The following is a 14,955-nucleotide window of genomic DNA, read 5'->3' on the forward strand; positions in this document are numbered from 1 at the left end:
TAGGCAACCAACGGAATGGGAAAAGATAGTTGCAAATGACATATCAGATAAAGGGTTAATATCCAGAATCTATAAGGAACTCACCAAACTACACGCCCGAAAAACAAACAACCCAGTGAAGAAATGGGCAGAAGACATGAACAGACACTTCTCCAAAGAGGACATCCAGATGGCCAACAGACACATGAAACGATGCTCAGCATCCCTCCTCATCAGGGAAATACAAATCAAAACCACACTGAGATACCACCTCACGCCAGTCAGAGTGGCTAAAATGAGCAAATCAGAGAACTCTAGATGCTGGCGAGGATGTGGAGAAACGGGCACCCTCCTACACTGTTGGTGGGAATGTAAACTGGTACAGCCCCTCTGGAAAACAGTGTGGAGGTTCCTCAGGAAACTAACAATAGAACTCCCCTATGACCCAGCAATAGCACTGCTAGGAATTTACCCAAGGGATACAGAAATGCTGAGGCATAGGAGCACATGTACCCCAATGTTCATAGCAGCACTCTCCACAATAGCTAAAACATGGAAAGAGCCTAAGTGTCCATCAACAGATGAATGGATCAAGAAGATGTGGTTTATCTATACCATGGAATACTACATGGCAATGAGAAACAATGAAATCTGGCCATGTGTAGCAACATGGATGGACCTTGAGGGTGTTATGCTGAGCGAAATAAGTCAGGCAGAGAAGGACAAATATCATATGTTTGCACGTATAGGAGGATTAGGAGGAACTTGACGGAGGAACAAGGGGGAGAAGAAGGGCGGAAATGGTGGGGGAAAGGGAGAGAGGCAAACCATGAGAGACTCTTGAATGCTGACAAAAACTGAGGACTGATGGATTGGGGGGGAGGGGGGGATGGGCATGGAGGAGGGACTTTGGGGATGAGCACTGAGTGTTATGTGTAAACTAATTTGACAATAAACTATTTGTAAAAAAAAAAAAAGAAAAAAGAAAATATTTATTTTATGTAAATATTGAAGAAAAAAAAACAGCTCAGATTATATCTAATCCAATAAAAAGCTATTTAAGTACAAGAGTCTAAGTTGTAACTGTTCTGGGAGCAGCGATGTTGAGTTTTCTGGCTTTTGTAGATTTATATTCTAAGATGTTAATGCTGGGTTAACAATTTTGCTTTGGGATGAATATATAAACACCTGTAAGATGAGGATTTTCAACTTTACCAACAACTATATTAGAAATGAACTGAAGCTTAGAGTGCAATTACAACATAAAGTCCCAACCCACTGTATAGTTACAAACTTTTAGAAGATCGTCAATTTGTGCTGTGGGCTTTGAGCATAATTTCTGTAGGAGACTCAAAAAGTCTGTGTTGCCCACCCTGTTTGAAGGTACCATTGTGGACAAGGGCTATTTTCCAGAACCAATTTGCCAACATCAGAGACACAGGATTGCTCACATTGATTAGTATGATGAAAGGTGTCAGTGTTTTGCTCTATGCTTCTATGAATATCGATGAGGCATAAAGACACCTAACAACAGTGGTGTGTGTGTGTGTGTGTGTGTGTGTGTGTGTGTGTGTATGTGATATGCACCAAAATCTTTAACGTCAGCAAGCAAATAATTGTGCAATATTTTCTAAGAGACTAAAAATGTATCTTAAAGCACTTGGGAACTTTTTCAACAGACTAGGTTTTTTTCTTTCCACAAGAGAGAATGTGCAAAAGTGACTCTGACTTGAGAGTTTGTCCACTACTAGAAACTCATTATCCCCCTAAATTAGTTACTGCTATTTAAGTATGTTTCAGTCTACCTGTTTCCGAATTAATCAAATGCAACTCCATTAGATATATATTAACAAAAATTAAAATTAAATATTAAAAACACCCTAATAAGTGGTGAAATTCTTAATTAAATTCCAAATATTTTCTAAATAACTGTTACTTACCTAGTGCAATACGGAATACACAAATTTATATTATCAAGTTGCTGTCTTCACATAGCATTAATTAATTTTGGGGAGGAAGCCTGAAAAGGCATCCCTCTAGAGTGTGCTGAATTATACAGAGTAGTAGGAAGACAGGGATTGATTTTCCAATAACAATTTGACTACTCTTATTTCTAAGAAAGTAAAATGAGTCAGTCATTCATTTCATACAAATAGTACAGACAAAATGGTAACATTTTTAAGAAAGAACTTGGCAGCCAGACTGACTGGATTCAAACAGATACTAGCTCATGACATTAATATTTTACTTAAGTTGCCAGATTTTTAATATGGTCCACTTCTTAGAGTTCTTATAGTATTAAATGAGATGGGTCAATAGATATAACAACACATAGATATACAAATATTACTACTTGCAAAATTTAGAAAAGTTCTTAGGGTATAAGCAATTTTGTATACATTTATGTTTATGTTTTTAACATCAGATCAGTGTAAAAAGAGCTTGTGAGTTAGTACAAAAGTGAATTCACTAAAAGTCCATGTGTGACCTTTGTAATAAGAATTCTTGGCTCCTTTGAAGCTATTTCTATGGAATATCAATCCAAATTAATCAGAAGAACCTGTTATTAAGATGGCCCATAATCTAAATTTTCAACATTAATAGTAGATTCTGCTCATCTTAGGTCAGATAATATAGATTAACCACAGATTAAAAAATATATGGAGTTGGATTCAAAGAGGCAAAGAATTACTTAAAATATTGTTCCATTTTCCCCAAGTCTTTTCAGAAATTTTTTAGTCCTTTGAGTGCTTATCAAACATTACTCATTATTTTATTTTGTTTTATAAGAACTTTTCACATGTAAGTTTTCTTTTTGAGATAATGGTCCTATTCTTCCATCTCTAACAACTCAACAAGATGAAAAATATGGAAGGTCTGGGTTTCTCACCTCCATTTTATTTCAGTAGTAGTTATTTATCAAGAAATGCTAGTTTGAATGCGGTATTTAAACTATATGTCTGTACCAAGGCGTTCTTGCTTGAAAGCATTGCAATATACAATAAAACCTGGCTCAGGAGTAGAAACAGGCATGCAAAGAGGATTGATTGTCTCATGTATTTAGAAGCACGGGGGCTGGGAAGGCTTCAGGTGAAGCTCTATTCAGGGGCTCCAGACAGTGTTGTCAGGACTCTGTTTTTCTCTTGATTAAACACTGCTCACCTCCACATGTTTCTTTCATTCCCTTAGACTCTCTCCCTTCATAGTTATAAGAAAACCATCAGCATTTCCTGGGGCTATAATCCTTTGGCATTCAAAAATTAAATAGAAATTTAATATGTCCAATTAAATTTGGACTAAACCCAAAAAGTCCAGATTCTTAGCCCAAGCAATAGCCACAGAACCTCAAATTTACAGGCTTCATTCACCAGCCCACACCTGAAACAGTTGTGGAGAAAGAAATCTAACACTAATGACTGTAGCCCTGTATTATGTCATCTGGCCACTAAACAGACAATATTATTCCACCTAAACCATGTGAACCAGTAGGGGGAGATGTGGATCCCTCAGTGAATGCTGTGGCTACTTTAGGAAGGAGCAAATCTCTAAAAGAAAATTGGACCTCTAATGTTGGGATGGAAAGATCTGATTCTAATAGTGTATAGAATAAGAGGAATCCAAAGGCACAATCCCTTCCCTCCATTAAAATAAGAACAGACTATCTACTAAGTTTGACATTTAAATAGATGTTGAGAAATATCCAAAGAGAAAATATAACTCTGTCCTTAACAAATTCAAGACCTAGGAATGAAAATGTACATATATTACATATAATATACATATATATGTAGTACATATATACATACGTATTTGAGGATAACCAGGGTATTCATGCATTTAATACAGTGATTCTCAAACTATCTGGGTTGAAGAACTAGCTACTGTCTTGCATTCCACTACAGAATAATACTTTTATAAAATGTAGTAAATTAATTACTAGGGGATAAAATGATCACACACTTGGAGACAAAAACCAAATTGCTATTAAACTTTCTAAATGTTTCCTATTAATTCTGTATTTATTCTATACAGTCCAGTATTCATACACTGGCTCCTGCATACAGATCATACTTTGCAAAGAGCAGGTTTATAAACACATATTAAATTCACATGATGTTTATAAACAATACTGAGTACTTTTAAATTTTATTTTTTTTATTTTTAGAGAGAGAGCATGTGAGCTGGGGAGAAGGGCAGAGGAAGACAGAGAGAGAACCTTAAGCAAATCCATGTTCAGCATGAAGCCCAACACAGGGCTCTATCCCATGATCCTGGGATCATGACCTTAACCGAAACCAAGGTTGGACACTCACCTGACTGATCCATCCTGATGCCCCAAAAATGCTGAGTATTAAGATGATGATAGTAAGGGGGTGAATATTGTGAAGAAATACTCACAATTTAGGTCATTGTCTTAGGGGGATTCATTAAGGGTTCCCTTTACAGGGATCTCTTATAAAGTCTATTTGGGAAAAGAAAACGATAACAGCATCAACACCACCACCAACAACAACAATTCACTAATTCTTTATGAAGTGATTATCAGGACTCTCTAACTTTTTAAAAAATAAAGGGATAGATCATAAATATTTTAGGTTTTGAAGCAATATGCTCCCTGTCACAACTATTCAACTCACCAATTCCTTATCTAGGTCTTCAGTTTCAGGAGATGGAAGATCCAACACAAATTGGTCTAAATAAAACAAGGAGTTCATTGACTCTGATAACTAAAGACCCAGAATTCAGCTTCAAGTGAAGCTTGATTCAGGTGTTCTAACTAGGCTATCAGGACGAATTTTCTGCTATATCTCATCTCCATCTTCTGCTAGACTATTTTCAGTATCAGACAGGGGACCCCTGGAATCCTCCAGGCTCATGTCATTCCAACTGCCACAATAACATTAGAAGGGAAAGAATTCCTCTTGACAAAAAGAAGTATTTATTGCATTTTGTTAACTTTAATTATGCTACATAATCATCCCTGAATTGATCATTGTTCCCTGAGAAAATTATACATTCATTAAACAAATCTCTATCTTTTCTTCATATCTGACCAGAAGACAAAGTCAACCACATCTGAGGATATTAACAGTCAGACAGGGATTAGTTCCCCAGAAAATAATTAGGGTATTTCTGTTAAAAAGTAGGGTAAATTGATAGTGCAAGATCAAAAGAAGTAAAAGCAAAGATGACAAAAATAGACAACACAAGATTGGACTAAGTTTCCTATGTCAGTGTTGTCAGTATATGCTTTCAGGAATAAGAAACTGACCATCACAGGCTGAGATGTCCAGCTTGGGCTCTCTGCAGAAGGTTGTAACAGGAACCAAAAAATGGTGAGACATGGATGGGTAGTGAAGATTAAGGAAACATTCCTATGTACAAAGCATAAACAATAGAAAGACACATGGCATTCTATTGACTGTGCTTAGCCTGGTAATACATTTTAGTATCATGTATGGGTTTAATTCTTAGTTCTCACAATTAAGAGTTATATAAACTTGGACAATGTATCTCATTTTTTTTCAAGTTTCAGTTCCTTTACCTTAAAATGGAGACACCTAATTCATTGGGTTATATGAGAATTAAGTACACATTAAGATCTCTAAAATTTGTCGCTACTCTTTGTATGATAACACAAGTCTGGTTAAAACCATGATTCACTGTACTGGAGTAAAGGAGAATACCTTTGGGAAGGAAGCTTGAATTGAGATAAGAGCAGGACCTTAAAAAGAAAGAAGTTTTATTTTATTTTATATACGTATGAGTAGCAAGGAAAGATTTTTGAATTAGAAAGTGACATGATGCAATTGATATTTTAGGAAGGTTTTCTAGCAATGAGAAATCCATGAAGATATGAACAAGACAGACGCTGGACAAAGATAGTTCTGTTCAGGGACTCCACGATCAGTGTCTTTAGATGTCTATCAGGAATATAGAGATTTCTTTTAAAAGACTGTGCTGTATATTGCATTTGACATTTCTCAATATTCTATGCAATATAAAGACGTTAATGCTGAATCATTACTTAAAGGAGCAGAAAAACAGCTTTTCTGGCAGTGAGTGAAGAACTGAATAACCTTCGTCTTTTATTAACAACAACTATAATCTTTAAAGTGTAATTGGTGAGAAAGGAACAATAAGAATGGGAAATGACCACAAAGGAAAGGTTATTAAGAATTACCCATAAATGGTATTATCTATTCTTTCTTTCAACTGTGGGAGTAATTACAAAATTCCAGGTTTAATAACAGAAAGTCCATAGAAAATTTCAGGTAAAGAGGGGCGCCTGGGTGGCTTAGTCGGTTAAGCGTCCGACTTTCGCTTAGGTCATGATCTCGCGGTTCGTGGGTTCGAGCCCCGCGTCGGGCTCTGTGCTGACTGCCAGCTCAGAGCCTGGAGCCTGCTTCAGTGTCTGTCTCCCTCTCTCTCTGACCCTTCCCTGCTCGCACTGTCTCCCTTCTCTCTCCTAGAAATAAATAAATAAATAACATTTTAAAAAATTAAAAAGAAAAAGAAAAAAGTGACAGAATTAAAGGTTTGTGCTAGGTGATTTGGGGGGAGGGTTCAAGGAAATGAAATTGTTCTGGATTGAGTGCTGTCAGGAAATGAGGGCAATTCTATGATTGCACATCTTAATCTCATCTAGAAGGAGGGAAGAATGAAACATGGCTGTGGCTGGTCAAAAAAAGCCATTCATTTTAGCTGAGAAGAGGGCTATTTAATAGTTATGGTGTGGGGGCGCCTGGGTGGCTTAGTCGTTTAAGCGTCCGACTTTCGCTTAGGTCATGATCTCACGGTTCCTGGGTTCGAGCCCCACCTCGGGCTCTGTGCTGACTGCCAGCTCAGAGCCTGGAGCCTGTTTCAGTCTGTGACTCCCTCTCTCTCTGACCCTCCCCTGCTCACGCTGTCTCTCTCTCTCTCTCTCTCTCTCTCTCTCTCCTAGAAATAAATAAAAAAACATAAAAAAAAAGAAAATTTCAGGTAAAGAAAGCAAACATGACACAAAAAATAATCTCCTAGAACAATAATACCCCTTAACTCTGTATTGGTGAGAGTCCCAACCAATCATACATTTTAATTTTCCTAAGGTGGTATATACTCCATGTTCACTTTATTTCTAGTATTTACTCACATATGCTTCAATCACCAAATGGAGACATTTCCCAGCTTGATGAGTTTTCATCCAAGAACTTACTTTTTCTTTTCTCTGCCTCTATTTCTTCCTCAAATTCTCTGTCCATGGGATATTATTTGAAACATGACACATTACAGGACACCACAATGGCACTGTTGTTGAAAACTCAGTTGAACTAGAAAACTCAGTTCAACCTATTTACTTTTTACATTTTATTTTACCCAAATCCTAAACCCTTTATGCAAATATATATGCAATGTTATGATCAACCAAAAAAATGCATTGTGGCTTCATAACCACAGGTGCTGGCAGAAATCATAAATCTTATTTTACAGATTGAGTGCCTAAGAGAAGGCGAGAAGAAGAGAGATTAAGTGGATTGCCTAAGGTCACGAGCGAAAGCTGTCTCCTAGTAAGGTTTCTTAATTGTAACTTTTGTGCCTGCAATCATTCAATCCATTTTGATGTTGGAAACTGTAGAGTCAGATTCTTTATCTCCTACACTACATCTTCAGGCAGTATGAGATTCTGACAGGTGACAAGACTTGTTTGAGGTGATAGCTCTCTTTCTTGGATAGTGCAGGGAACTTTAGAAAAAGACGGAATGCAGTTTTATAAAACTGCATCTAATCAGATCATTTAAATAACTGAAAATGCTTAGACTTAGCATGCACTATTTATCAATGGGCTATACTTAAGAACTAGCATTAACATCTCAACATCTTTATATTTGGGAAAAAAATCCTTGTATGTTAATTTCATTTTTGCCTATATTCTGTTGTGCTATATATGATGAGTGGTAGCTGACAGATGCTTTCACATAACTTCAGATCAATTCAGGTTTCTTTTTTAAACACACTGCGCTCTCTAGACGAAGAGTAAATCCTCTCTAGTCAAAGACTAAAAATGATGCTAACTGCATCTCTATATGTTTGTAACCCTTTGCATTTCACAAAGCACTTTTACATAATTTATCTTACTTGGCCACTATAATTCCACAAGTTACTTTCATATTATTTCCATTTTAAACACAGAGACTCTCAGGTTCTTGGAGATGAGTTATTTTTATACTATTCCCATTTCAAACAGAGATTCTCAGGCTCTTGAAGGTTAATTATCTTGCTCAAAGTTTCCCAAGGAGGTATGCTTCTCAATCACAGGAGGAATAGTTGTTCAACCAAATCTAAAAAGTCCACCAATATCAAGCCACTATCACTTTATATTTGATTTTAAAAATCTATTATAATGATAAGATATCATCAATCTTATGGTGTATCCAATTTTGGTGATGTTAAAAATGTTTTAAAATATATGTCTAAAACAGATGCAACATGGTGAGCCATGCCATTCCATCACTGGAATCCTGGTCTCTACCACCAGGCTTCTCTGAAAAGTGATCTCCATGAACTCTGTCTTCATCTTATAATCTACCCACCACTAATTCCCCTGAAGTCTGCCAACTCTCACTCTCAGACTCCCCCACCCCTTTTTTTAAAGTTTATTTATGTATTTTGAGAGAGAGAAAGTAAGGGAATGCAAGCAGAGAGGGGACAGAGAGAGAACCCCACACAGGCTCCACGCTGTCAGCACAGACTGCAATGCAAGGCTCTATCACATGAACTGAACCATGAAATCATGACCTGAACCGAAATCAGGAGTTCAACACTTAAATGACTAAATCACCCAGACTTTCCTTTTTAATAGTCATATAAAACTGAGTCTTTTTTTAAATTGATATACATATACACACATATGTATGGATAACTTCCAAAACTAAACCTTTAACTTTAGAATCCTTATCTGGTCCTGTTTGACTTATCCTGCTCCTCTTCAACTTTCATGAATCGTCTCTTTTCATTCCAAACTTAATATAGTAAAACCTTGGATTGAGAGTAACTTTTTCTGCGAGTGATCCACAAGACAGAGCGAACATTTCTAATAAATTTTAACTTGATATACAAGCGATGTCTTACAATGAGTAGTATGTGACGCCGAGCCCCACATGATCACAACTGAGTCAATGGTTCTTTCTCTCTATCTCTATAGAGAGGATTATGGGTGATCATCTCCCATGCTCAGGTAGTTGGTCTCAGGCCACAGTGTTTGGCAGAAATCAGTGATTTCTCAGAATGTTGGAAGGTGCCCACAACTGGCACTAGTGTATTTTTTGTCACTTCAAAGCACCTATGGACAGTCTTGTGCTTTTCCATACAAGAGTAAGCTTAGGAATACTTTGCTTCATTCTACATCAGGCTGCCTGCAGATACAGACCCTTTCTTCTGCAACCTTATTGCCAGTTACATTTAATACAGTAGATGACAAGAACTTGTTAATACTGTACTGCAGTCACCATCTGTGCGAGTGTATACAATGGCTCCCATATAGAAAGAGGTTGAAAATAAAAGGTATTAAGAGGAAGGAGATGATTATGGTGGAAGTTAAGAAGGACATCATCGAGAAGTGTGAATGAGGTATGTAAGTGGCCAAAATTACAAGATTTTATAAGAAGTCTATACCTGCTTCTCATCTATAGATGAGGAGGAGAAAAAGGTGAAGGAACCTCTCACTTAAGATGAGATTAGGGAAATATATATGTAAAATCTTGTAGAAAAATTTTGGAGAAAAGCAGCATCTGGATAAGGCTATAGTAGTGCGAGTGATAAATCTGTTTAACAGTAATACAATGTTACATTTCCATGAAATCCTCAAAAGGAGGCAAAAACAAGTGTCATTTGAATAGGTTCCTTGTTAAAGTTGCAGGGAAAGAAAAAGATTCCACTGAGCCAACAGATAGCAGTGATTCAATTAGCGATAGTGAAAGTCACCCTACACTATAACTCTCCTCTATCTTGTCTCCCTCACACTAGCCATGAAGGTTTTCTTTTTTTTTTTTTTTTTTTTTAAATTTTTTTAATGTTTTATTTTTATTTCTAGGAGGGGGAGAGAGAGAGAGAGACAGACAGCGTGAGCAGGGGAGGGTCAGAGAGAGAGCGGGACTCCCAGACTGAAACAGGCTCCAGGCTCTGAGCTGGCAGTCAGCACAGAGCCCGACGCGGGGCTCGAACCCACGAACCGCGAGATCATGACCTAAGCGAAAGTCGGACGCTTAACCGACTAAGCCACCCAGGCGCCCCGCCATGAAGGTTTTCAATAAACAAAGGTTAATTTATTTTTCTTTATATTTTGTATTTTCTTTATTCTTTTGTATTATATTGCAGTATTGTAAACATTTTATATGAATATTTTTTAAGTTGTGGAATGAATCATCTGAGTTTTCATTATTTTTTATGGAGAAATATGCTGTGATATACAAATGCTTTGGATTAGAATTTTTCTGGAGTAAATTATGCTCATAAACCAAGGTTTTATTGTATTTCTAACAATGAAGCCATTTTCTCTCTTAACAACGAGTACAACAAAAAACAAACAAAACGGCATAGGTCCTTTCTGATTTATAAAAAACATTTCCTCACTTGGTCTGTTTAGAGTCTAGTGGATATTGCTTTTTTTAAAAAATAACAAAACGCTGGGGTGCCTGTGTGGCTCAGTCAAATGTATGACTTCGGCTCTCGTCATAATCCATGGTTCATGGGATTGAGCCCTACAGTGGGCTCTGTGCTGACAGCTAATTCAGAGCCTGGAGCCTGCTTTGGATTCTGTGTCTCCCTCTCTTTCTGTCCTCCCCTGCTCACGCTCTGTCTCTTTTTTTTTTTTCTTAAAAATAAATATAACATATTTTTTAAAAAAATAATAAAACACATAAGAGTGGAGTACTAAAAAGGAGTGCCAAAGGAGTCATTCTAGAAAACAAAATGTATGAATTGATTTGTATAAGGTATGTTTCTTTTTTCTAGAATTGGACTTCTGTTGTTTTGTTTTGCTTTTCATACATCAATACATCAATATCATCAATATCATATTTCAATACATCAATACATATTTAGGTGCCTCAATCATATATTTGGAGAAACATGGAAACTCCTCCCAAATTGGTGCTCATAATCCCCAATTAAATAGGAATAACCACTTCTACTATCGTCAAAATGTTTAATTATATATATATATATATATATACATATAGAGAGAGAAAGAGAGAGAGAGAGAGAGAGCACATGCACGTGTGCCTTATAGGTCACAAAGAAATGATCTGATTAACTTGATACAAGACCTCATAGACCATGCATATCCTATCTTTTGTCACACCATTTTGTTTTATTCTTATATAACTTATTATTTTATTTATTTAATTGTTCTTTGTCTTTCTTAAACACATGTTCCATAATGGCTAGATAGATGTCTCCATCACGTTTGTTCCCTCAACATCTAGAAAAATGCCTGACGTTTAAAAGGCATTCAATATTCTACTGTGCATTTTATTAAAACCTCTAGCGTGAGAAAGAATTATTGTGTTGACTAGATAGCAAATAAGGAAAACATCGCATTTATCACTCTTATGTCTTCAATATATTGTAAAACTGTTCATTTCATTGCTGGTAGTCAATACTAGTATATGGGCTTGTCACTATATAGCTTTGAAATTCAATATCTGAAATCTCAAAATTTTGAGAGATAAATAAGGTATTTCTCTTTCGGAGAACTCATCCTTCTTGAGCATAGCCTTCAAGGCATCATGAACTATTTAATACTGCTAACATGTTCTCCTATAGCTCATATAAGAACAATGCCATGCCATGTATTTAAAATTATCCAGTTTCTTTTTCTTCCAACTTTTAATATTGTACTATATCTTTATCAAATTTTATAAATTTTAATATTTCATACATTTGGATTTTGTTGGATATACTGTTTCTACTTATTAATTTTACCAGTGGTATCAGTGTTCAGCAAACTAACATTTGCTAAATAGAGTTATACCATATTAATAAGCCCTATCTCTTGGTCCTGATGTTATATTTCCAAGTATAAGATTAAATTTATACATATTAAACTCTACTACATAGTGTCTTGCTCACAAAATTTTTCATTAACTACGTTCCCCAGGATTGAATATTTTACCAATTTATCACATGAAACATCCCTGGCCATTATTACTTAGATAATAATTTGAGAAAATGTGTCAAATATACCAAACCAAGGACAAACAAAAAATAAAACAAACAAAATGCTTACTCTTCCATTAGAATATTCAATTCTTTTGTTCTGAGGGAATCTATTTAATCACTTAAATCCTGTGTTTTCTAGTAAATAACATTCAAAATTTAGGATGTTGTAACATAGGTTTTCCATTAAACATGATTATTTGCTAGAAGTAGCTCTTTTCATCCATAAATGAATATTCATTTTACATAGAATGCAAGCCCCAACTACTGGCTAAGAAACTGCAGGTTTTCATTTCTCATAAAACTCTCATGGAGGTATACTTGTGTCCAATGGTCTAACTACCTATACATTCCCATCTCACTAGTTTTGCTATCTCATCAATAAACAGCTATGGAGAGAGAGAAAAAAAGACTTATATTTATTGTACTGTATTGTTTTGTTTATTCAACACCATGAGACACATTTTATTTTTTAATATTTTTTAAAGTGTATTTATTTTGAGAGAGAGAGAGTGAGTGAGTGCATTAGTGAGGAAAGGAGAGAGAGAGAGAGAGAGAGAGAGAGAGAGAGAGAGAGAATCCCCAGCTCAGAACTGGAACCCATAATCCATGAGATCATGACCTGAGCCCAAATCAAGAGTCAGACACTGAGCTGACTGAGCCACCCAGGAGACTCAGCCATGAGACATTTATTTTAAAAGTGGGGTTTGACCACGAGAGACTCTTGAATGCTGAGAACAAACTGAGGGTTAATGGGGGTGGGGGAGAGGGGAAGAGGGGTGATGGGCATCGAGGAGGGCACTTGTGGGGATGAGCACTGGGTGTTATATGGAAACCAACTTGACAATAAACTATTTAAGAAAGAAAAGTGGGGTTTGAGGAGGAGGAAACTAGTTTGTCGCACAGGATATATACAAAGAAGGGACAAGTTAGGCAAATGTATAAAACCCAAATAAAAGTGAGTTGGATACCAAGTCTGCAGGGCCAGACTTTTTTTTTTTTTTTTTTTTTTTTTNTTTTTTTTTTTTTTTTTTTTTTTGTCAATAAATACTTGTTGAGGGGACGTGTAAGAGGGGCAGGGGGAGAGGCATGCAGGCTGCCCACTGTCCCCACAGCCCAGTCTCCTGGTCAGGCAGGGTCCTGCTCTGGTGGGCAGGGGGCAGAGTGAATGGGTGAGGGGCTGCCCCAAGGAAGAGTGGTCCAGGGGACGGGGTTAGGGGGAGCAGGGTCACATCCATGGACAGCAGCACGATGGGGTCCGAGGTCAGGCCGGCCAGCCTGAGGTGAGGTTCCGGAGAAACAAGTCTCAGTGGCTAAAGCTCAGGCCCTGCCTGGCGGCACCAGGGTGCCCCCTCAGGGCGGGGCCAGGAGGCTGGAGCCCTGCCCCTCTGTCTGCAGCCCCGCCTAGCAGCCAACTCTTGGATGGCACTTGCAGCAAGTCAGTCCAGGTCCCTCGGCCTCCACGACCTGCTCTCCTTAGGGTTTATGCTTGAAGTGGGCTCTACTACCCCACTACTACCATGATATTTTATTAATGAGGTGGCCATTGATTAAAACCCCACATTAGAAGTCTCCTTGATTCATTTTCTGAAGTTATGTTTAGCATGTGCATTGGTGGTGGGGAATACTTAATGAGAACAGTCATATTCTCAACAGGGAAAACCTCAGACCTAGTTCTAAAAGAGAACCCTAGTGCAGCTTTGGGGAAACTTCATAAGAGATAATACAAGTCTCCATTTCTTATTCTGTATATTCATACCCATAAAACATAACCTTATAATAAAGACAATCAAAAGGAAATTGAAAAGGTATAACTGTTTTGTGTATGTGTTATATTTCTCTTATAACCTTCAAACTTGATCTTTCCCTCTCTTTCACACTCCTCATTTTTCCTTCTTTATTTATTTTCATGATCTGTATTGAGGGTTCCTATGGGAAATCCAGGACAAAATCAGGAATTGTAGAACTTTGATCCATGGAAGTTGAGCAGTTATTTTATAAAGTAACATGATTACAATGAGATTATGTTCTAAAATACGATTAGCCAATGATGAGTTTTGAATGTTTATAGACCGGCAGACCCAAAAAATGACTAAGTTCAAATGACAAAGTTCAATGGTAACAATAATTTTAATAATCATGTTCAGTGCCTACCTCTGTACTTGGCTTATGTTAAATGGTCAGTAATTGTGGACTGAGCAATTGAATAAAAATATGGCAAAACACGTAAGGAAAATGGTTTGTTTGGCTATGCCTGAAGGACCTTAGCTAAAGATTATTATTTCAGTTCAAGAATGCATTTATTGAGCACATCCTATACATCGACCACCATATCAACACTTGCACTTATAAATATGAATAAAGAAGGCCTTTTCATGGAGCTTATGCTATACTGGAAGAGCAAATGCCAAAGTTTACCTTCAATGTATTTTGTGTCAGAGGTACGGTACAAGTAAATAGTTTTTGTTAATGTAAGCAATGCATTAAGCCCAACCTAATTCAGTTGCAACATAATCAGATATAGAAATGGAGACAAAGAGAGGGAGGACTGGTAACTGGGAAAAATCATCCTAAAGGAGATTTTAAAAGAGAGATATTAAAAAGGGAAGGGGGTGGAGATGTTAAGGATATTAATGAACTTTTAAGTTAAAGCTGAAGAATGAAGAAATATTACTTATTCAAGAAAGTCTTGTGCTCCTTTGCCCAAATGTACAAACTCCCCATTATTCCCGGTGTTGAGTATATTTTCTTCACTGTCCTTATAATGCCCATTTTTTA

The sequence above is a fragment of the Hyaena hyaena genome, unplaced genomic scaffold, assembly GCF_003009895.1.
Source record: "Hyaena hyaena isolate Hyena2069 unplaced genomic scaffold, ASM300989v1 scaffold_354, whole genome shotgun sequence".
Lineage (NCBI taxonomy): Eukaryota > Metazoa > Chordata > Mammalia > Carnivora > Hyaenidae > Hyaena > Hyaena hyaena.